At 46.0% G+C, this 23,426-nt stretch overlaps 1 protein-coding gene across 5 annotated transcripts in view; it reads right to left on the bottom strand.

Moving 5' to 3' along the window:
- The window catches only part of ttll5 (tubulin tyrosine ligase-like family, member 5), a 340,921-nt gene that overhangs the window by 95,663 nt on the left and 221,832 nt on the right, over positions 1-23,426 (bottom strand). The window contains exon 29 of one of the 5 annotated variants that reach the window (XR_013500071.1): positions 1,187-1,345. The exons of the other annotated variants lie outside the window; for them this stretch is intronic. The gene's annotated coding sequence lies outside the window, so the exon portion shown is untranslated. The remainder of the gene's footprint in view (positions 1-1,186; positions 1,346-23,426) is intronic. 5 annotated transcript variants of the gene reach the window in all.

The raw sequence follows: 23,426 nt of genomic DNA, 5'->3' as shown, positions 1-23,426 counted from the left end.
GATTCACAACCCTTTGTGTGAAGAAGTTCCTCCTCAACTCAGTCCTAAATCTGCTTCCCCTTATTTTGAGGCTATGCCCCCTAGTTCTAGTTTCACCCGCCAGTGGAAACAACTTCCCTGCTTCTATCTTATCTATTCCCTTCATAATCTTATGTTTCTATAAGATCTCCCCTCATTCTTCTGAATTCCAATGAATATAACCCCAGTCTACTCAGTCTCTCCTCATGAGCCAACATTCTCAACTCCGGAATCAACCTAGTGAATCTCCTCTGCACCCCCTCCAGTGCCAGTATATCCTTTCTCAAGTAAGGAGACCAAAACTGTGCACAGTACTCCAGGTGTGGCCTCACCCAGCACCTTAAACAGCTGCAACATAACCTCACTGTTTTTAAACTCCATCCCTCTAGCAATGAAGGACAAAATTCCATTTGCCTTCTTAATTACCTGCTGCACCTGCAAACCAACTCCTTGAGATCCCTGCACAAGGACACCCAGGTCCCTCTGCACAGGCGCATGCTGCAATTTTTTACCATTTAAATGGTAGTCCATTTTGTTGTTATTCCTACCAAAATGGATGACCTCACATTTACCAACATTGTACTCCATCTGCCAGACCCTCGCCCGCTCACTTAGATTATCTATATCCCTTTGCAGACTTTCAGCGTCCTCTGCACACTTTGCTCTTCCACCATCTTAGTGTCATCTGCGAATTTTGACACACTACACTTGGTCCCCAACTCCAAATCATCTATGTAAATCTTAAACAATTGCGGTCCCAACATGGATCCCTGAGGCACACCACTAGTCACTGATCGCCAACCAGAAAAACACCCATTTACCCCCACTCTTTGTTTTCTGTTAGTTAACCAATCCTCTATCCATGCTAATACATTACCAGTAACACGGTGCACCTTTATCTTATGTAGCAGCTTTTGGTGCGGCACCTTGTCAAATGCCTTCTGGAAATCCAGACACGCCACATCCACAGGTTCCCCATTGTCCACTGCACATGTAATGTTCTCAAAGAATTCCACCAAATTAGTCAAACATGACCTTCCCTTCATGAACCCATGCTGCGTCTTACCAATGGGACAATTTATATCCAGATGTCTCGCTATTTCTTCCTTGATGATAGATTCAAACATTTTCCCTACTACAGAAGTTAAGCTAACCGGCCTATAGTTACCTGACTTTTGTCTACCTCCTTTTTTAAACAGTGGCGTCACATTTGCTGTTTTCCAATCTGTGGGAACCACTCGAGTCCAGCGAACTTTGGTAAACCATGGGTTAGAGAGACGGGGGAAATCAGCCAGGGTTCCTGCTCCTGATCACTGTCCAGTCATTCCTGGGTTAGAGAGAAAGGGGAAATCAACCAGGATTCCTGCTCCTGATCACTGTCTAGTGACCCCTGAGTTAGAGAGAGGGGGGAAATCAGCCAGAGTCCTTATTCCTGATCACTGTCTTTCTAGGAACAGAGTTTCCTCATCTGTCAAGTCTCCAAAGGTCTGCTGCCTTTGTCCTTACTCACATCAAGTCCTGCTCACTCATCAACCGTGCACCCACTGACCTATACAGGTTAAGCTACACCCGAATTGTAAAATTCTCTTCCCTATCTCTGCAAATTCCTCTAGCCCCACAAAATCTCCAAACTACCTGCACTCTTCTGGTGCTGACAACTGGAGAACTCTTGATTTGAAGGACTTCAGCATTGGTGTCCATGTCTTCAGCTCCCAAAGCCCGAAGTTCTGGAATTCTCTCCAAAAACCTCTCTGCCCCTTTCCTCCTTTAAGATGCTGCTTAAAATCGAGCACTTTAACCAAGCTTTTGGTCATTTGTTCTCATATCTCCTTCTGTGCCTTAATGTCAAATGGTGTTTCATGATGCTCCTGCAAAGTGCCTTGGGTGTCTTCATAGGTTCACAAGATATAGGAGCAGAATTAGGCCATTCGGCCCATCGAGTCTGCTCTGCCATTTGATCATGGCTGATATGTTCATCATCCCCATTTTCCTGCCTTCTCCCCATAATCCTTCAACCCATTACCAATTAAAAATCTGTATAAAACTCCTCCTTAAATTTACTCACTGTCCCAGCATCCACCGCACTTTGGGGAAGCGAATTCCACAGATTCACAACCCTTTGGGAGAACAACAAAGAACAGTACAGCACAGCAACAGGCCCTTCGGCCCTCCAAGCCTGCGCCAATCACGTTGTCCTATCTAGACCAACCGCTTGTATCCCTCTATTCCCCACCTATTCATATGCCTACCAAGATAAGTCTTAAATGTCGCTAACATATTTGCCTCAACCACCTCACTTGGCAGTGCATTCCAGGCCCCCACCACCCTCTGTGTAAAAAACTTCCCCCGCACATCTCCACTGAACCTTTCCCCCCTTAACTTCAACTTGTGCCCCCTTGTAATTGTCATTTCTCCCCTGGGAAAAGCTTCCAACTGTTCATCCTATCCACACCCCTCATAATTTTATAAACTTCTATCAGGTCAGACCTCAGCCTCCATCTTTCCAGGGAGAACAATCCCAGTTTATTCAATCTCTCCTCGTAGCTAATATTTTCCATACCAGGCGACATCCTGATAAACCTTTTCTTTACTCTCCAAAGCCACCACGTCCTTCTGGTAGCGGTGACCAGAATTGGGCACAGCATTCCAAATGTGGCCTAACCAACGTCTTATACAACTGTAACATAATTTGCCAACTTTTATACTCGATGTCCTGTCCGATGAAGACAAGCGTGCCATGTGCTTTCTTCACCACCTTTTCCACCTGTGCTGCCACTTTTAAGGATCTGTGGACCTGTACTCCCAGATCTCTCTGTGTGTCTATGCTCCTGATGGTTCTGCCATTTATTTTATAGCTCCCGCCTGTATTGGATTTACCAAAATGCATCTCCTCGCATTTGTCCGGATCAAATTCCATCTGCCGTTTCTCAGCCTCAATTTTCCAGCCTATCTATATCCTGCTGTATTCTCTGACAATCTTCATCACTATCCGCAACTCCGCCAATTTTAATATCATCCGCAAACTTGCTAATCAGACCAGCGACGTTTTCTTCCAAATCATTTATACATATGTTACAAACAGCAGAGGTCCCAGCACTGATCCCTGCGGAACACCACTAGTTACAGACCTCCATTAAGAAAAACACCCTTCCACCATTACCCTCTGTCTTCTATGGCCAAGATGTGGAGATGCCGGCGTTGGACTGGGGTAAACACAGTAAGAAGTTTAACAACACCAGGTTAAAGTCCAACAGGTTTATTTGGTAGCAAATACCACTAGCTTTCGGAGCTCCAAGCCCCTTCTTCAGGTAAGTGGGAATTCTGTTCACAAACAGGGCATATAAAGACACAGACTCAATTTATATGAATAGTGGTTGGAATGCGAATACTTACAACTAATCAAGTCTTTAAGAAACAAAACAACGTGAGTGGAGAGAGCATCAAGACAGGCTAAAAAGATGTGTATTGTCTCCGCTCGACAATCACCAGGCAAGACTGTTCTCTTCCTGTTGGGGAGCACTTCAGCGGTCACAAGCGTTCTCCAAGGCGGCCTTCGCGACACACGACAGCGCAGAGTCGCTGAGCAGAAACTGATAGCCAAGTTCCGCACACACGAGGACGGCCTCAACCAGGATATTGGGTTCATGTCACACTATCTGTAACTCCCACAGTTGCCTGGACCTGCAGAGTTTCACTGGCTGTCTTGTCTGGAGACAATACACATCTTTTTAGCCTGTCTTGATGCTCTCTCCACTCACGTTGTTTTGTTTCTTAAAGACTTGATTAGTTGTAAGTATTCGCATTCCAACCATTATTCATGTAAATTGAGTCTGTGTCTTTATATGCCCTGTTTGTGAACAGAATTCCCACTCACCTGAAGAAGGGGCTTGGAGCTCCGAAAGCTTGTGTGGCTTTTGCTACCAAACAAACCTGTTGGACTTTAACCTGGTGTTGTTATTCTATGGCCAAGCCAGTTCTGAATCCATCTAGCTAGTTCACCCTTAATACCATGAGATTTAATCTTTTGTACCAGCCTGCCATGAGGGGCCTTGTCGAATGCTTTACTAAAGTCCATGTCGACAACATCCACAGCCTTTTCCTCATCAATCATTTTTGTCACTTCCTCAAAAAACTCAATTAAATTAGTGAGACATGACCTCCCCTGTACAAAACCATGCGGTCTGTCGCTAACAAGACCATTCAGTTCCAAGTGTGTATAAGTCCTATCTTCTCCAACAGTTTCGCTATCACTGACGTCAAGCTCACTGGCCTATAATTACCCGTGTTATCCTTGCTACCCTTCTTAAATAATGAGACAACATTGGCTATCCTCCAATCCTCTGGTACCTCACCTTGGGTCAATGAAGAAACAAAGATTTCTGTTAGAGATGTAGTTTTGCCTCAACTCTGTTTTAAATTTGCTACCTCTTATCCTAAGACTATGACTTTTATAAAGTCACTTTATAAACACATGCCTTTGTTACTTTGGTTCCAATGCCACCCATTTAAATGCAACCAACGGTTCTTCAGCAATGAAATCCCTCCCTCCTCCATCACTTTGAGTCCCTCCAGGATCTATCCTTCTCTGTTTCCTCTTCCTCATATAGAGTCAGAGAGGTTTACAGCATGGAAACAGGCCCTTCGGCCCAACTTGTCCATGCCGCCCTTTTTTTAAAAAACCCTTAAACTAATCCCAATTGCCCGCATTTGGCCCATATCCCTCTATACCCACCTGAGCCACGTAACTATCTAAATGCTTTTTAAAAGACACAATTGTACCCGCCTCTACTACTGCCTCTGGCAGCTTGTTCCAGACACTCACCACCCTCTGTGTGAAAAAATTGCCTCTCTGGACATTTTTGTATCTCTCCCATTTGTCCTCCAGAACTCCACAGGCACGTGGTAAAGCAGCATTCCCTCAACCCCACTACCACCTCTGTAGTTGAAGGCTGTGTGGCTGACATCTTACTTGGATAAGCTATAATATCAAGAAAAGCAAAGACATAATTTTCAACTCTTGCCATAAGCTGCCCTCTGTAATCAGTCACTCCATCCTCTCACTCAAGTTGCACCAGACCATACACATTTCTAGCATTCAATTCAGCCTAGGTCTGAGTTTTAAATCCCACATATATCCATCACTAAGACTGCTTAATTCCATCTACGTAACGGTATCTGTCTCCTCTCCCACCTCACTTCCATATTGTCATCGCTAGATCAATATCTTCTTCATTGGCCTCCCACCTTTAAGTTCAATCATGCCTCACTCTAAGTTCCACTGTCACTCTAGCCTTGCTGGACTCCTATGGCTCTAGATTTAGAGAACTGGTCCTTGTCTTCATTTCCTTCCAGGGGCTCATCTCACCAACCTCAATATGTACAACAGGATAGGGTTTATACCATACGACCGAATGAGCTATAATCTGCCTTAAACATTCCGACACTACAAAACAAACACAAATAGCCTTCTCTGTTAAACAAGGGAAATAGCAGCACTCTTTGTAACATCTTCTTTGCTCAGGGTATGGTGATTATTGGAGAAGCATTATGTTTGTAGCTGATTTTGTTTGTTCATCGAAGCCGCAGGGATGTAAGAGGCCAGAGCGGGGAGATTTCAGTGTTTCCAGATACGACGACATCTACAACTGCCTGCCCTTCAATAGACCCTAGGAGTCAGGCCTCATACTATTGGGGCTTTTTGTTAGAATAAATAGCTAGACACTGTTTCCACTGACAAGGTTGGTAATCACAGAGAACAGATTTAAAATGACTGGCAAAAACAATGGGGTGTGGGGGCGGGAGCGAGCAGAGATAAGGAGAATTTTATTTGCGCAGTGAGTTGCTAAGATATAAAATGTGCTGCCTGAAAGGCTGGTGCAAGCAAAATCAATAGAAACTTTCAAAGTGGAATTGGGTAAATACTTGAAAAGAAAGGGTGATGGGAAAGAGAGAATGGGGTGAATTGGAAAGCACAGGCATGATGGCCTCGATGCAGAATGATTCCATATGGTTTCTTCCTTTGGAAGTTTTGCCACAGTCCACATGACGCAACTTCTAAGAAAGCCACAGACGTCCCGTTCACAGTCAGGGTTACTCACTGGCTTGCAGCAGTGAAGATTCAGCTGTCCTGAGGGAAAGGCCTCAAGTCCCAGCCAGCCCTCCAGCACTGTGCCACTGTGTTGCAGCAAGGCATGCAGCACCATGTAGTCTTGGCCATACAAAGTCCTACCTACACCTTAAGGAATTTTGGCATTCATTAGGCTAATGGAATAGAGTATAAAAGTAAGGAAGGGCTGTTGCAACTGTAAAGGGCCTTGGTGAGACTGCATCTGGAGTACTGCACACAGTTTTGCTCCCTCCCTTACTTATGGAAGGACATAAATGTGCCGATCTGTCAGTGCCGAGGTTGGTGATGTGCAGTGGCCCCGCATTGATGGCCTCCCAATCGCTGGCCAGCCCCGCGACCCCCGCAACGCCGGCTCTCTGTGCCCCCGTGACCTGATCGCTGACCCCCCCCAACCATTCATAGGCCAGCCCCGAAACCCCCCTCCCAGCCCGCCCCGATCTCCAGCCCCCCTCCCTACTGATTCCTGTCCCCCCCCGACAGTAACCCCCCACCCCTACAGTCCCGAACCTCAGCCCCGCAGCAGGCTGCCCCCCCCCCCCCCCCCCCCCCCCCCCCCCGAATGCCCCGCCCTGAAGACTGCCCCAATCACTGGCCTCCCTGCTTCTTCCACCGATCCCTACTCACCACCCCCACCAATCGCCCCTTATGCCCTGCCCCATATGCTCCATCCCCTTGGCACTGCCCCATGACCAATGGGCAGTGTCAAGGTGCCCCCTGGGCATTGGCACTTTGCCCTTTGGGCAGTTCTGGGAGCACAGTCTGGCACTGCCAGGGTGCCTATGCCCAGGGAGCACCCCCCTCGGCCTCTGATCCTCTGGAAGGCCTCGATTTCCCCCCCTTTTCAATCCAGTGGGGTTGGGCCACTAGCTCCCTGAAAGTGGGGACCTACAATAATCCCCACTGGAGTGAAATACCCTGGCGGGGTGGAGACACTAGTGGGCTTGGAGACTTCGGTCCTGGGCCCGCTAATCATATTTAAATATTACAATGACATGTAAATGGTCTTTACGCCTTCCTGTGAACACCCGCGTGAATCCTGCGAAGCGGCCGACACGAGAATCTCCCGGCCCGCTGCACTATGGGAGAATCACAGCCATTATCTGGTTAATTATTTGTTTGCTGCTTGTGGCATCTTACTGTGCCAAATTTGGCTGGCACGTTTCCTACAATGCAAAATACTCCAGTCAAAACTACTTTAATTGGGACATCCTGAGAGGCTTTGTATAATGCACAATTTTCTCTTTCTGCTTTGTGCTCCTGATCCAGTTTCACAGGGCAGAGTAACAGGTGGCAGAAACACACTGAATCTCCTGCCTTCTTAAGATTTGAATGTCCCACAGTATAATGGCATGTTCCATGGATCAGCCTCCCTGCAGCATTTTCTTCACACACATTACGTTCCCATCAATTGTGGGCAAACACAAAGTGCCGGAACTGGATACATTATTAGGTTTACACACAGTTCCTTCATTCCTGTGACATTGGCCTGAATCAAGCTTAGTGACTGGATCAAAGTTAATGACGCCTTGCTGTTGAGGTTTTTGTGTGAAAGAGATTGGCAATTTTTAATTGGTACCAGACAGCAACGTGAAACTGTTTGTAAATTGGCACAAAACTGTTTTCAGACAGGCTGTAACACTGCAAGCGGCAAAGTGACATTCTTATTTTTCCCAAGGTGGAAGAGTCAATTACTAGGGGGCATCGGTTTCAGGTGCGAGGGGCAAGGTTTAAAGATGTACGAGGCAGATTTTTTACACAGACGGTGGTGGGTGCCTGGAACTCGCTGCCGGGGGAGGTAGTGGAAGCGGATATGGTAGTGACTTTTAAGGGGCGTCTTGACAAATACATGAATAAGATGGGAATAGAGGGATACGGTCCCCAGAACGATAGTGAGTTTTTAATTCAGTCGGGCAGCATGGTCGGCGCAGACTTGGGGGGTGAATGGCCTGTTCCTGTGCTGTAATTTTCTTTGTTCTGACTTTTACAGTGAATGGAGACACTTTGCACAGAGCAAGTTGTACTTCATCTGCGTGCTGTACCTGCCCTGAAAGTGTTTCATGGGACAGTGTAGAGGGAGCGCTACTCTGTTTGACACTGAGCTGAGATCCCAATCCCATGGCTTTCAATCACAAAGAGAATCTACTTCCACCTCAGTAACACTGGGTAGAAATGTCTGTTCAGGAGACTAAGAACAGTGATGGGTAAGAAAGACAGTGAGATTCCTGTTGGGCAGTGAAGCATACACACAATCTTCTGCTTTTCAGCTCATTAACTATTCACCTTAAAGAGATGTGTGAACCCTGTGGTGGGGCAGGTAGAAAGTCGTCCATCATGCCGTCACTGCGTGTCGAAGGTCTTGGCACCATACTTTTAAATGGTATCCAGACACAGGAGCTCTGCACTACTCCTCCAGAATCCTTGGGGCCACAGCTCGTACTGAATAAGCTGGCATATGTGAGCAACCACATCCCGGGACATACAAGGCATCCCCGGTATTGCCTTTCGCTCATCTCTAGGTAAGAGCACTGCAGGCATTAACCCATGGTCAGCCAATGCTATCTGTTGCAATGTTTCATGTTCGTCAGCCTCATGACCTGCTTCCTGCCCCTCATGGACCTTTGCCAACCGGAGACAGGCTGCATTAGATCAAGTGTGGCATGAGGGAGCCCTATCAAAACTGGTGTCAATGGGAATCGGGGAAAACTCTCTGCTGGTTGGACTGATACCTGGCACAATGGGAGATGGTTGTGTTTGTTGGAGGCCAATCATCTCTGCTCCAGGATATCACTGCAGGAGTTCCTCAGGGTAGTGTCCCAGGATCAACCATCTTCAACTGCTTCATCATAGTCACAGATCAAAATTGGGAATGGTCGTTGATAACTGCACAATGCTCATCACCATTTGTGACTATTCAAATATTGAAGCAATTCATGTCCAAATGAAGCAATGCTTGGACAATATCCAGCTTGTGCTGACAAGTGACAAGTAACATTCACGTCACAAAATGACAGGCAATGACTATGTCCACTAAGAATCTAACCATCGCCCTTGACATTCAATGGCATTATCTACACTGAATCCCTCACCATCAACATCCTGGAGCTTACCATTGACCAGAAACGGAATTGAACTAGACATAAAAATATGGGGGGCCAGGATTGAGGCTGGCCGGGGTGGAGGAGCAGTCGGGGCTGGCCCGGAGACGTCTGGAAGACCAGCGATTGGGGGAGTGGAGGGAATCGGAGGGGCAGCATTGCGGGATTGTGGGGCTGGCTAGCGATCGGGAGGCCGGCAGTGCAGGGCTATTATGCCGATCTCAGCACTGACCGATCGGCGTACAGGCAGTGGCCCACTCAGCGCTGTGCTGCCGGCCTCTCCAGCTGGAATAGGCCTTGGCCCCAGCTTTTCAGCGTGATTCACACTAGGGCACTCTGGGATGCACAGAGTGTGGGAGATTCATTTTGAAAATCCCGTTGAAAAAAGCAGCGGTATTTACTCCAGCTTTTAAGTGAATTCAGCACTTTGGACTTTTTCGGGAGAATCCCATCCACAATGTCTACAAGACCAGTCAGAGACTAGGAATCCGGAAGCAAACTCACCTCATGACTCCCCAAAGCAAGGCCACAGATACAAAATACCTGTTAAATGCCTTTGCCAGTTCCTTCCTTTCTATTATTAATCCCCCGGACTCTCTCTCCCAAGAGGAAAAACAATAGCTTCAATTACTCTTTTCCTATTTAAATACTTGCGGCAACTCTTCCTATCGGTTTTCATGTTATCTGCTAACTTTCGCTCATATTCCAAGTTCTCCCTCTTTTCCAATAGTCATTCTCTGCTGGTTTTTAAAATCTGTCCAATACTCGAATCTGACACAAACTTTTTTAGAATCGTTGTGTTTCTTTTATTTTAATGATGTCCTTAGCTTCTTTTTTTAGTCATGGATGATGTGTCTTTCTCATAGAGTTTTTCTTTCTCACAGGGGTAAAACTTTACTAATAGTTACTAAATATTTCTTTAAAATTCTGCCACTACATTGCTACTGTTTTACATTTTCACCTTGTTTCTCAGTTCACTTTAGCCAACTCTGTAGCAATGGGAAATGGCTGCTTTCTCCAGTTTCTGTTGGGATTTGAACTCTGTTCAATAGGGGAAAGTTTTCAATTGTAGAACCGTACCCAGATTCCTCCTATCAGAAGAAAGATGCCTTCACTATTTTAATGTCAGTGCGACACGAATGCAGCTGCAAGCCACATTGCATCAGCCACTCCTTCACAGAGCACCTTCAGCCTTGTACATCAGTGTGATAGGAGTCCAGCTCCTAGGGAAGAACAGTGTCGAGCTTCAAACAAAGTGCATCAGAGAGTGGAGATCGTGATCCCTGCTGCCTATTCAGGATTGGAACTCAGATCTCACCGGTAAGAGTGAAGGGTTATTTTATTGTATTATAACACAAGGTCTCTCTGATCTAATACATCAAAGAACTGAACACTTGGCCAGATTTAACTCCAACCCCTTTGTAGACAGAAGCTGATTGGTTGACCTGATATGTTTTAAATCACTGTATCATGGCTCAAAAGCTGATTTATCTGGGATCAAAGAATGGGAATAAAGTGCACACTGATCTTTTCCTTATGATTCCTCGACGATAATCTGCTTAAGGAACTTCACTTTTATCCTACACTGCAAAATCCCTCTGTCATTCATACAACATGTGTGTAAGCCCTAAATTGGAAGTTGTGACCCAGGCAGGTTGATCGGGAACTGCAGCTATTTTCTTTGCAAATAATTACCTTCTAAATCACTTTGTGCACACACTGTTCTCTAACTAGACAAATCTATTAACTGCAGGACTATGTTAATTATATCCTCGAACGGTAACACACTGTATCGCCACTTCCACTTTTTTTTTAGACATTCTCTGCTGGCTCTCAGTGCTGGCTGATGGGCACAGTCCAGGAAACTGTCTCTTCACTGAGCTAACTGTCTTTTAGACTTTATAGCAAAGAGTTTGACTGGGGCACCTTTTCAAATGGAAAGACATTTAAATGAATTCTGTATTGTGAATAAAACTGTCTAAGTACGAAATGACGTTCGATTATTCGTGCCAGTATAATAAACATAACATGGAGCTACGCAGAATTACACGTGCGTGGACAATTGGTAAAAGCACTTTATATCCAAAAAACATGCCCTTATGTATCACTATTACACAACTTGGCTTTTATCCTGCAGTTAAAGCAGTGGCAACTCCACGCACTGTGCCTCCAAACAATTTTTACACTCCCCTCTCGTCCAGATATTCCTGCAAGCTGGACCCTCTCCACACTGGCCCTTTAACACTGGTCATCCTTGCCAGCTCTCACGCTGCGTTATACTGACATCCTGTCAAGCAGATGATGAACATTCTGCTCGAACTTCAATCATCCAGATTGGCCTCCTGGGAATACAGGTGCCCAAGAAAAAACATTGAGAGAAATGACAATTTTTAAATTCTTCCTTGGGATGTCAGTATCACTGATAGGCCTGCATCTGTTCCCTTTCTCTATTCGCCCTTGAATTGAGTGACTTGTTCGGCCATTTCAGAGGGCAGTTTAGAGTCAACCACATTGCTGTGGGCCTGGAGTCAGATATAGGTCAGGCCCAAAGAGAGAACGCTGGAAAATCTCAGCAGCGTTTAGCTTTGACAAAGAGTCATGTGGACTCAAAACATCAGCTCTTTTCTTTCCTTACAGATGCTGCCAGACCTGCTGAGATTTTCCAGCGTTTTCTCTTTTGGTTTCAGATTCCAGCATCCACAGTATTTTGCTTTTATCCATAGGTCAGGCCCAGTAAGGATGGCAGATTCCCCCAAGGAAATGACAATGGACGATAGTTTTATGGTCACCATTACTGAGACTAACTTTCAACTTGAGATTTATTAATACTTGCACTTAAATTTCACCAGTTGCCATGATGGGATTTGAATCTGTGTCCAGAGGATAGGTCTGAGCCAGGATTGCTAGTCCAGTGACATTACCACCATGTCACTGTCTATAACAGTTTTTTCACAGGGGGTTAGGAGGAAAATAGAGGGGGCGAACTTACCAAAACAAGTGCTGAATAAGCCCGAAAACGGGAGAGAATTGCACCCATTTTTGGGCAAGCTCCCAGACGCAATTATATGGCACTTCGAAAAAAAATGAGGCAAAGTGTGATTCTTGCCAGTAGGGGGTGTGAACAGAGCCTATTCCTGCCGGGAAGCCAGCTTCTGAGCTTTGGGACATTATTGTGCACGTGCCCTGATTTCCCAGTGTACACAGTGCACTGAGAAATCTGTCACTCCCCCACCCCCCTGGACATCTCACCACCCCCCCAGAAGACTGCTGCCCCCATTCCCGCCCCAGCTGATCAGACCCCATTAACAACTCCCCGGCTGATTATCATTCCTGATTCAACCTCCCATGCCATCATCGCCAACACCGCCCCCCCCCCCCCCCAAACCTGGCCAACCGCCACCCAGTGATACCCTTCCCTACGGAGCTTACCATGCCCTGCCTCCCCAAGCCAGGCCGGACTCCTCTCCTTAGGGCCTGCCCCTCCACTTAGGCCCCACCCCTTTGGCACTGTCTGGGTGCCAAGTTGGCAGTGTCAGGGTTTCAGGCTGGCATTGCCCAAGGGGCACTGACTGTCCCTGACCACCTGGGGGGCCTCAACGGCCTCCAGTCCCCCAGCGAGGCCATCAGGTCTGGTCCCCATTGGTGGGGACCATATGTGATTCTTGCCGGTGAGGACCTCCATTTAAGGAAGGATATAAATGTGTCGGAAACAGAGAAAGTTTACTGGACTAATGCCTTATGAAGAAAGGCTGGGCAGACTAGGTTTGTATCCGCTGGAGTTTATATTCAATGTTACTCCAGTACCTTTAATTAGCCTCCTGATGGATAGGTCCAGGCTATTTCACAGCAGGTAGCAGGTTTGTTTGTTTTTGTTTCCATTCACAGTTGATTAAATCTGAAGTACTTCCTCTTTTCTAACTGCAGCTTTTTTAAAGAGGCTTTCTCTTTGATCTCAAATGCCTACTTGTGTCAGCAGTTACGGGTTCTAATCAGTTTTTTTAAACAGGCTTGTTCTTTGTTCTTAAGACCTTGGCTAACTTATATTTTCATAGTGGATCTTCTTCAAATTCTCATGCTGGAATAGCATGCCTGCACTGGAGATAGCCTCCAGTTATATAAAAGGCTGGCATCACTCCAGTCTGCTAGGCTGCCCAGTGCCAGGATGGCAGTGCCAGGGTGGAAATAAAAGGAGCAGAGCCTGAAGGGGTGTGATCTGAGGAGCGGGGGGGGGGGGGGGGGGAACCTTTGGTGACCCCATATTGGAGTATCTCTCTTGTGGGTGAGAGGGGTGAATTTGAGGCCTTTGACTGTGGGGTTGGGTGTGGGGTGAGGCCTCTTGCTGGGGAACTGATGTAAGGCTTCTGATTGGCGGGGGGGGGGGGGGGGGGGGGGTCATCAACCTCATGCCTGCGTGAGTGTGGTGTGGGAAGTGAGTGGCCCATTCATTTAGTTGGGGTGGGGGGGGAGAGTTGGGGGGGGAGCTTGCCCCTCAGTGGCGAAGGTTTGGAGGTGCTCCCTTGGTCTGCAGGAAGTCACCATTTCAGTGTTGGGGGGCGGGCAGGAAAGTGGGGCCTGTCACTTAACTCTGAGATCAGAGCACCTTTTAAAGGTGGCACCCCGCCCTCTGTGAAGCCGGGCTAGCCAATATGCTTCACCAAGGTGGTTGAATCCCACCCGGCAAGCGCTGTCAGTACCAGCGGGAAACACTCCGCTTTTCCTGCTGGCAGCAGCACTTGGTTTTCATCCTGGAGAATTGTGGCCACTGTAATCGAGTTTTGGCATCAACTGAGGCATGTCCTTAAGATAGCTCTGTCATCCAGCTATGAGCTAAGAAACTGTAGCAAGTAAACTGGCAATCTTCACATCAAACACAACTTCCAATCTATAGTAGACAACCTTTAGCAATGCCAGATTCTAACCTTATCTGAAAGGGAAGGAGGTGTGGGATTTTCAAACTGCTTTGTTAAAACATGTAAGAAAACAGCCTCACTGGAGAATAACATGTAACAAAACTGGATATCAGTTCTCTACACTGAAAATATTCAGTCAATTTTATTAAGTGTCATAGTTTGTCTCTCATAAGCAATGCAGTTCATACCCAGTGAGGTACCACTGGGACCACAGCTATTCACAATATACATTAATGATTTGGACAAAGGAATTGAATGCAATATCTCCAAATTTTCAGATGACACTAAGCTGGTTGGTAGTGCGTGCAGTGAGGAGGATGGTAAGAGGCTGCAGGGTGACTTGGACAGGCCACACCTTGAGTACTGTGTGCAGTTTTGGTCCTCTAGCCTGAGGAAGGACATTCTTCTATTGAGGGAGTCCCAGCGAAGGTTCACCAGACTGATTCCTGGAATGGCAGCACTGACATATGAAGAGAGACTGGATCGACTGGGCTTGTACTCACTGGAATTTAGAAGAATGAGAGGGGATCTCATAGAAACATATAAAATCCTGATGGGACTGGACAGGCTCGATGCAGGAATAATGTTCCCGATGTTTGGGAAGTCCAGAACTAGGGGTCGCAGTCTAAGAATAAGGGGTAAACCAGTCAGGACTGAGATGAGGAAGAACTTCTTTTTCCTCTGATGGAGAAATCCAGCACGAGGGGGCATGGCTTTAAATTGAGGGGGGGTAGTTATAGAACCGATGTCAGGGGTAGGTTCTTTACCCAGAGGGTGGTGAGGGATTGGAATGCCCTGCCAGCATCAGTAGTAAATGCGCCTAGTTTGGGGGCGTTTAAGAGATCCGTAGATAGGTTCATGGACGAAAAGAAATTGGTTTAGGTTGGAGGGTCACAGTTTTTTTTTTTAACTGGTCGGTGCAACATCGTGGGCCGAAGGGCCTGTTCTGCGCTGTAATGTTCTATGTTCTATGTTCTATGTTCTTCACTCAGAGAGTTGTGAACCTGTGGAATTCTCCTCCACAGAAAGCTGTTGGGGCCAGTTCGTTAGACATGTTCAAGAGGAAGCTGGATGTGGCCCTTGTGGCTAAAGGGATCAAGGGGTATGGTGAGAGAGTGGGATACTGAAAGTGCATAATCAGCCACGATCATATTGAATGGTGGTGCAGGCTCGAAGGGCCGAATAGCCTATTCCTGCACCTATTTTCTATGTTTCTATGAATCACTTTCAAGCCATGTTCCCAATGTTATGCTATGTTGGCAATTTGTGTAGAGGAAGATCCCACAAACAGCAGTGAGGTGAAACGCACAGTAAATCAGATTTTGATAATGCTGATTAAAGGAGGAGTGTTAGTCAGGACACCGGGGAGAACTCCTTGTTCCTCTTCCAATAGATCCCTGAGAACGCTATGTGCTTCTGAATTAGCAATGCCAGCACAGAAGGCTTTGGAACAAGAATGGAAGAGGAGGTTGGCTTTCTTACTCTATCGCACTCCAGCTCTTGTTCCTCTCAGTGTCTTCTCCAATTTTATTCTCTCTGCCTTGTAACTTCAGTTCCATTAATTACTCTGAGATTGTACTTCCCTGATGTACAGATTAGCAGAAAAGGTTAGGGAGGGGAGAAAAATGTCTGGAAGATTTAGCATTTCGTCTTGCACTTTGAATTGTAAATGCAAAAAAAGCAATCATTCTCCAAATATCTAATGCTCAGTGAAGCACCGGGCGACCCTTCAGGGAGAAACAGCCCCGAAGTCAATCTAATAAACATTCCAACCGACAAAACTCTCCACTCAAATTAAAAAAGATTACACTATGAAATCCAATGCAAGATCATCAATTCCTGCTTCATGCTACTTGAACCGCAATCTAAGGGAGTCAAAACCCACAACCAAATAATTTGAAGCAAGCAACTTCATTTTCACTTGAATGATCAGCCTTTAGTTCTAGACAGTTAAAACTGGCACAATAACATAGTAATTATGTTAGTGGACTAGTAATCCAGATGCTTGGATGAATAATTTGGAGACTCAAATTCAAATCTTACCACAGTAGCCAGGGAATTTAAATACAATTAAATAAACCGAGAATAAAAAAGTAACAGTGACAATGAAATGACCAGATTGTCATTCTAACCCGGTTGTTCATTAATATCCCTTTGGGAAGGGCACCTACTGTCCTTATCTGGTCTGGGCTATAGTAACACCAGACATACAGCAATGGAGTTGAGACATCCCAACAACCCACTCAGATGTATTAACTCAATACATGAATATAAACTACTCTGCTGCAAAAAAAACCAAATCCAATTATTTTACCATTAATATATTCTTCATTCAGACATTTAACCAGGGTTGATGCCCTGTTTTTGTGGTAATAGTAGAATGGTGGATATGTCAAGCTGTTGCTTGACTAGTGTGTAAGACAGCTGCCCCAATTTTGGCACAAGCCCTCCGACGTTAGTAAACGGGATTGACAGGGCTGAGTTTGCCATTGTCGTTTTCATTGCCTAGAACGATGCTCGGTGGTCCATTCAGTTTAATTCCTTATTGACTTTCTAGCAGTTTGATACAACGGAGTGGTTTGCTGGGCCATTTCAGAACGCATTTAAGAGTCAGCCACATTTCTGTGGATCTGGAGTCACATGTAAGGACAGCAGATTTCCTTATCTAAAGGACATTAGTGAACCAGATGGGTTTTTACAACTTCAACAATGGTTTGTTTCATGGTCACCATTGGATTTTTAATTTCAGATTATTATTAATTGAATTCAAATTGCACCTTCTGCCATGATGTGATTGGAACCCAGGTCCCCAGAGTCTCTGGATTACTGGCGCAATGACAATATCACAATGCCACGCCTCCTGCATCTCGGCCTAACAGACTGGATTGTTTGGTGGTGGAGGAGTCTCACAGTATACAGAGATAAACTGATGAGGCAGGTGCAAGACTCAGATGGAGCAGCAAGATTGGCCTCAATCCTTTCCCCATCCCACGTCAACCTAAAACTAGGAAGGAGACAATTCTCCAGGAGTCCTGTACCCATATGGTGGGAAGTCAATACCTGAACTGTGAGAGTAGGATAGGCCTGAATAACGATGCCCTCTGCAGTCAAATAGGTGGAATGAATAAGCTCTACATAAATTGTCTTGGCTGAAATCAGTCTACCTTCTACACAATTAACTCCCGGGGCCTTCAGAGATTTCACTTAATGAGAAACCAAATGAGAAATTCTGAGAAAGATGATAATAATAAAGCTGCAGTTGGAGATTTATCAGTAACATGAAGATGGAAAACTGCAAGTACAGGAAATTCAAGTTAAAAATAGAGGGTGGGATTCTCTCCCCAAAAAATCTAAGTGCCGAATTCACGTAAAAACTGGAGTAAATCCCACTGTTTTTTCAGCGGGATTTTCAAAATGAATCTCCCCCACACTGTGCATCACAGAGTGCCCTGGCATGAATCATGCTGAAAATCACTGGGCGAGGCCTATTCCTGCTGGAGAGGCCGACAGCGTAGCACTGAGTGGGCCACTGCGCATGCACCCATCTGTCAGCGCTGAGATTGGCACATGCGCAGTAGCCCCGCCCTGCCAGCCTCCTGATCGCTGGCCAACTCCGTGACCCCACACATTGCCCCTTCCATCCCCCACCCCCCAGATTGCTGGCCTTCAGGATCAGCATGTGGAGATGCCGGCGTTGGACTGGGGTAAACACAGTAAGAAGTTTAACAACACCAGGTTAAAGTCCAACAGGTTTATTTGGTAGCAAAAGCCACACAAGCTTTCGGAGCTGCATGCCCCTTCTTCAGGTGAGTGGGAATTCTGTTCACAAACAGAGCTTCAGGATCAGCCCCAACCCCCATCTCCCACCCAAACCAACAGCCCCCTGCAGCCCTGACACCCCAGGCAGGCCGACCCTCCCCTCCCCCACGACCAGCCCTGATCACTGTCCTCCCTCCCTCTGCCTATGATCACAAATGCAGAGTGGCATCAGGGCCTCCACCTCACAGATCTCCCTCCACAGGCCCTGCCCAAAATAGGCACCACCCCCACAGGCCCCGTCCCAATAGGCCCTGCTGCCTCTGGTCCCACCCCTTTGGCACTGCCCAATGCCCGGTGGGCAATGCCAAGGTGCCACCTGGGCATTGCCACTTTGCCCCTTGGACAGTGCCAGTGAGCCAGGCTGGCACTGTCAAGCTGGCAATGCCCAGGGCACACCCCTCCTTACCCCCAACCTTCTGGGGGACGTCCATGGCCTCCCTTTGTTACAGTGGGGTTGGGCGTTAGCTCCCCGCTAGTGGGGAGCTGTTGTGAACCTCACTGGAGTGAAACACTCCTGGCAGGGGCTGAGACGCTTGCAGGCCCGCTAATCAGATGGAAACGGCAATTCACGTAATTTACTCAGCTCTGCACTGATTTCTGGCCTATCATGCCCCACCCCTCCTTCTGTTTGACATACTCAACCATATATTTCCAGCAGTTTCTGCTTTTATTCGCAGAATCACACTCGTCGGGAGAGTAAAGTAATCATTTCACGGGGCATTGGCATCACCTGGGGCTGGATCTCCTTCCCTCTCCCTCTCAGTTGCTACCTTTCCACCTTCTGAATGCACCAATTCCTTCTGCAGTTTACTTCCACATCAGCTGAAACTGTTGCCCTTTACAGGTCTCTGGACAGCATGTGCCAGTGGAGGGCATCATAACCAACCCCATCCCTTCTGGCAGCTTGGGGGATCGTGGGAGTGGGGTAAGCAGGGGTGAGATGAAAGGGGGGTGGTGGTGGTGGTAAAGGAGAATTTTAAATCTAATGGTTGCGATTGAACATTGAGGGGCCTCTGATAGCTTTTTCTCAAATCTTCTGCAAAAATGTGGCCAATACTGAAGGACTCCAGATTTACAACCACAGTTTTCTCCCCCTTAATGCCCATTAATATCCAGGGCAGGTACTGAGGTACTTGGAAGCATTTTTTAAAATGTAATTCCTGCAAGCACTCTATCCATCTCTCACTAATTTCTCATTTGGTTTCACAAAGACAGGGCAGAAGTCACTGAGTTTAAAGAAGGCTTTTGATCTGGGCGTTATTTTTGCAATGTAACAGAACTCCTGCTGCTGTTTGGCATAAATCTGGGGAAGAGTTGGCAGTCAGTGGCACAATCGATCAGCTCACCCTGCCAAGAATCTATCCCCTTGCACACAAAAACTCTATTTCAGGAACGAAGGAAGTATTTTCCATTTATATATATTTAAAAGGAACCAACATGCGAGATAGAAATTACAGGCCCCTGTTACCATGGACACCTCTCAGCTTACGCATGGATCACTGCAGATTTCCTAACCTATCTAGGACACTGCTAACCCTTTCCTTCCTGCAAAGCTGATCTTTAACACTGCACGGGAATACACAGCTGATTTGGAGAATGAGAAACCTCAATCTTACATGATTCTTTGCACAAATGAAGTAAGCAACTCTAAACCTGACGAGAGAGAGAAAACCATAAATACAAACAAAAATGTTGGAAATACTCAGTAGATCAAGCAGCATCGGTGAAGAGAGAAACAGAGTTAATGCTTCAGGTCAGTAACCTTTTGTTAGAACTGAAAAGAGTGAGAGTAGCAAATACAGAAGGAGGAATAAAAGGAATGTTAAAGGCTGAAAGGCAGGGGACACGAAATGGATGATGGTGCAAGGTCATAGGATATGCTAATGTCACATGTAAGGAAGCAAAGGAGGTGTCCAGAGGAAGAATAATTGAGAATAATTGAGGATTATCACCAACAGCGACTGCCTAAAAACACAAATAAATGCAATAGAAAAGTGGCAGAAGTTATGATTTGAAATTGTTGAACCGAATGTTGATATTGGAAGGCTGCAATGTGCTGAATTCAAATGCGAGGTGTTCCTCGAGCTTTTTTTGAGTGTCACTGATTCAGCAGAGCAGACTGAGGACAGAGAAGAGGGAGTGGGGTGAGGAATTAAAATGACAGGTGACTGGGGGTTGTCACGGGGGAAATCCCTGCTTGAGTGAAGAGGAAACCACATCAAAAGCTCTGGTATGGAAGGTTGGATGGTCAGAGCAGTTGGTTCTCAACCCCCCAAAAGCATATACTGCAGACGCTGGAAATCTGAAATAAAAACAAAACAGCTGGAAATACTCGTCAGGTCTGGCAGCTTTTGTGGTGAAAGTAAGTGAGTCAGTGTTTCCAGTCTGTGACCTCTCAGTAACACTAGCACTACCGCACAATTCCCCTCACTAAATGGGAAGGCATTAATCAGAGCTTTCCTCCCTCAACCCATTAAAATCAAAACAAATTGGGGTTTTCACACCGCTCACTCTTAATGGGGTAGTGTCCAAGAGAGCAGTGAATATTGCTTACAGATCAGTTTTCCTTCTCTCAACCTGGTGGAATCCAATCATCTATTTGTCAAAATTCCAACATAAAATTACAGCTGCTCAATGAGGAGGCTCACATTCCCTCAGAGGTGGAAGGGAAGGGTTTTAGGAATGGACCCTGAGACATTGGGGTCTGAAACCTCATGAACAAATAACGTTCAAAGAGAAGGTCCACCACCACCTTCTCAAAGGCAAATAAGAATGGGTAATAAATGTTTGCTTTGTCAGTGATGCCCAAGTACTGAATAATAAAGTGAGTACATTGCACTGAGAATTCTGAGTAAGAAGCAGCAATGTCTCACTTTCTGAGGGCACATTCAGAGTAGATGAGGATCAAAGAGGGAGTATTAATCTACTTTGGAGACGAAAGAGAGCAGCTATTGCTGTGGAAAGAATGGGAAGGTTACTGGGTGAAAGATGAAAGCGAGAACCAGGTCTTGGATAAAATAACTGCACAAGTTGATTCTCACGCTGGAGCTGGGTGAGCTGTCAGAGTAAATCATTTGCCAACTCATTCACAATCTTTGTTTCTACAAAAAATAATTCTGCTATTCCAATAAGCTTTCATAGTAACGCTAATTATCTTTGTCCATCAGACATTTTGTGTTGGAGGTTAACAGTACTGATCAGACTGGAAAGGCCACGCGAGAAGCATTATCCATGAGAATGAAAAGGCAAGCTTCAGATGGGAATAAATCGATGATATTTTTTTTCCCCTGTTAGAGACAGCTGCATGTTTTTCAATGTACTTCAATGAACTTTTTGTGACAGCTAAGAGATGGACAAAGAGAAAGATTCAGCAGAGTCACGTGCATCATGATGGACTTTTCAACAGTTTGGTTCACATACAAGAAATGCCTGTCTGTTTCCATATCTATTGAATCACCAACCACGATTGCTGTTCCAGTCTTGCCAGTGCACCCTCCCCCCACTCCCCTGTACAGCTGAGTTACCCATTGTGCTATGGACTTGGCCCTGGCTGCGCTCCCCAGGTGATCCACCATTCTCATCAGTACTCCGCTTAATACTGGTTGAAGAGTGGGATGCAGTCAGGGGATTCCTGCAATACCTGTCTGACTTGAGAGTTTTAGTCTCCCATTTTCTGTTACTCTTAAGTTGCAGGGTGACCACATCAAAAATTTGCAATACACAAAGATCTCAAACACATGGGCGAGCTGCAGTGACAGCAGCTACCGCCCAAGTTCCAAAAGATCAAGCTGCTGTAACTGACAACACTGCCAGCAAAAATGACAGCCCACTTGATAGGCACAAATATTCACTCCAGGTTCAATTTTGTGGGTACCCTGATAACTAAAAAGGCATGTAACAGCTTTTAGTTACAAACTAGAATCGGAGTGGGCCGTACAGAATGATTCTGTTAAAACTCATGCTGAGTACATAGATTGGTTGGGGTGCAGAGGGGAGGGAAATAGTGGGACGCTCGGCTAAAGAACCTCAATCACAAATAAAGGAATAGAGCTGTTTGACCATTCTTTCAATCAACCCAAATACAGAAGGTTATATAATGGCAGCCTGATTAATAATGACTTTCTACATATCTGCAGGGAGTGATCCCACTAACCACAAAGAAGGAAAAGGGCCAAAATCTGCCACATCAGGGAAACTGCAACACATGACAGCTAAACCAATAGGGCTCGGTGCCAGGTTTGTTGGGGCTCTAACTTTCACCTCTGTGGCCTTGGCTTGAAACCAGTGCAGGCAAACAGGATAAAGATCTTACTTTTCAGACAGCTGGCCAGGCCCCAACTCAAATTAGTTCATCAGTTTCAACAAAGTTCCTCCTGTGTTCATGTCCATAGTTGCTCAAATCACCACTGCTTTCGAGAAATAGGGCAAACAGCATCATTATCCGGAGTCATTTCCTACCTTGTGAAGCAGCAGGGGTTGAGGTAACCATGCACATCTACCTGCCTGGAAGTGTTTCTTGGAGACAGGATAAAGGGAACTTTCCCCTGTATCGATGCCATGCTGTACCTGCCCATGAGTGTTTTGAACTAAAATGCACATTGTTTTTCCTTGCTTTGAAGAACTTAGAATTCATCGGAAATGTGTGTGAAATGATCTAACACTCACACTGCTCTATTTCAATCTCAATAATACCTAACCCTTGTAACAACAAGATTCTACTCTATTACGATGAGTATCTGTGATTACTCTGCTTTTTAATTTAAAATAACACGTCCTTATGTTTCTGCAAAAATACCGCACATAGCAGATCCATGAAATATTGGGGAAACCTGATAGACATTTCCTACAAAATATCCTTCTCATTCCACAGGGAGTTCTTGTATGCTGGATAATACCTCTCTCTCTGCTGAGACAAACTGGCAGCCAAACATACTGTCTCATTATTTCCACACATGCTGCGATATAGGGCAGACACAGTGTGGAACTACACACATTTCAAATCCAATGTAGCCATTCTAATTAGCACTGAGGCTATACTCTGAATATTTATGACCCTTTCATCTGATTCTACACACGGGCCGGTTTAGAAGGGGGTTAAGGAATATGGTGCAACTGGCAAGGCCAACATTTATTGCTCAACCATATTCACCTTTGAGAAGGTGATGGCCAGCCAATTTCTTGAGCCACTGCACAGTTTGTGTAGTGTAGGTACATCCACAGTGCTGTTAGGGAGGATGTTCCTGGATTTTAATCCAGTGACAGTGAAGGAGCTGCGATATATTTCCAAGTCAGAATGGTGAGTGTCTTGGAACGGAACGTGATGTTGGTGGTGTGCCCATGCACCTGCTGCTCTCATCTTCGAGGTGGTTCAGGTCACAGGTTGAAGAGGTGCTGTTGAACGGAAGTTAAAGAGGTGGCAGTGCAGCTGACCAGGAAAAACTGGATGGTCTGGATGGA

Source organism: Mustelus asterias, chromosome 18 (assembly GCF_964213995.1).
Source record: "Mustelus asterias chromosome 18, sMusAst1.hap1.1, whole genome shotgun sequence".
Classification (NCBI taxonomy): Eukaryota; Metazoa; Chordata; class Chondrichthyes; order Carcharhiniformes; family Triakidae; genus Mustelus; species Mustelus asterias.
Note: the sequence above shows the minus strand (reverse complement) of the source record. Positions and strands in the feature narration are given on the sequence as shown.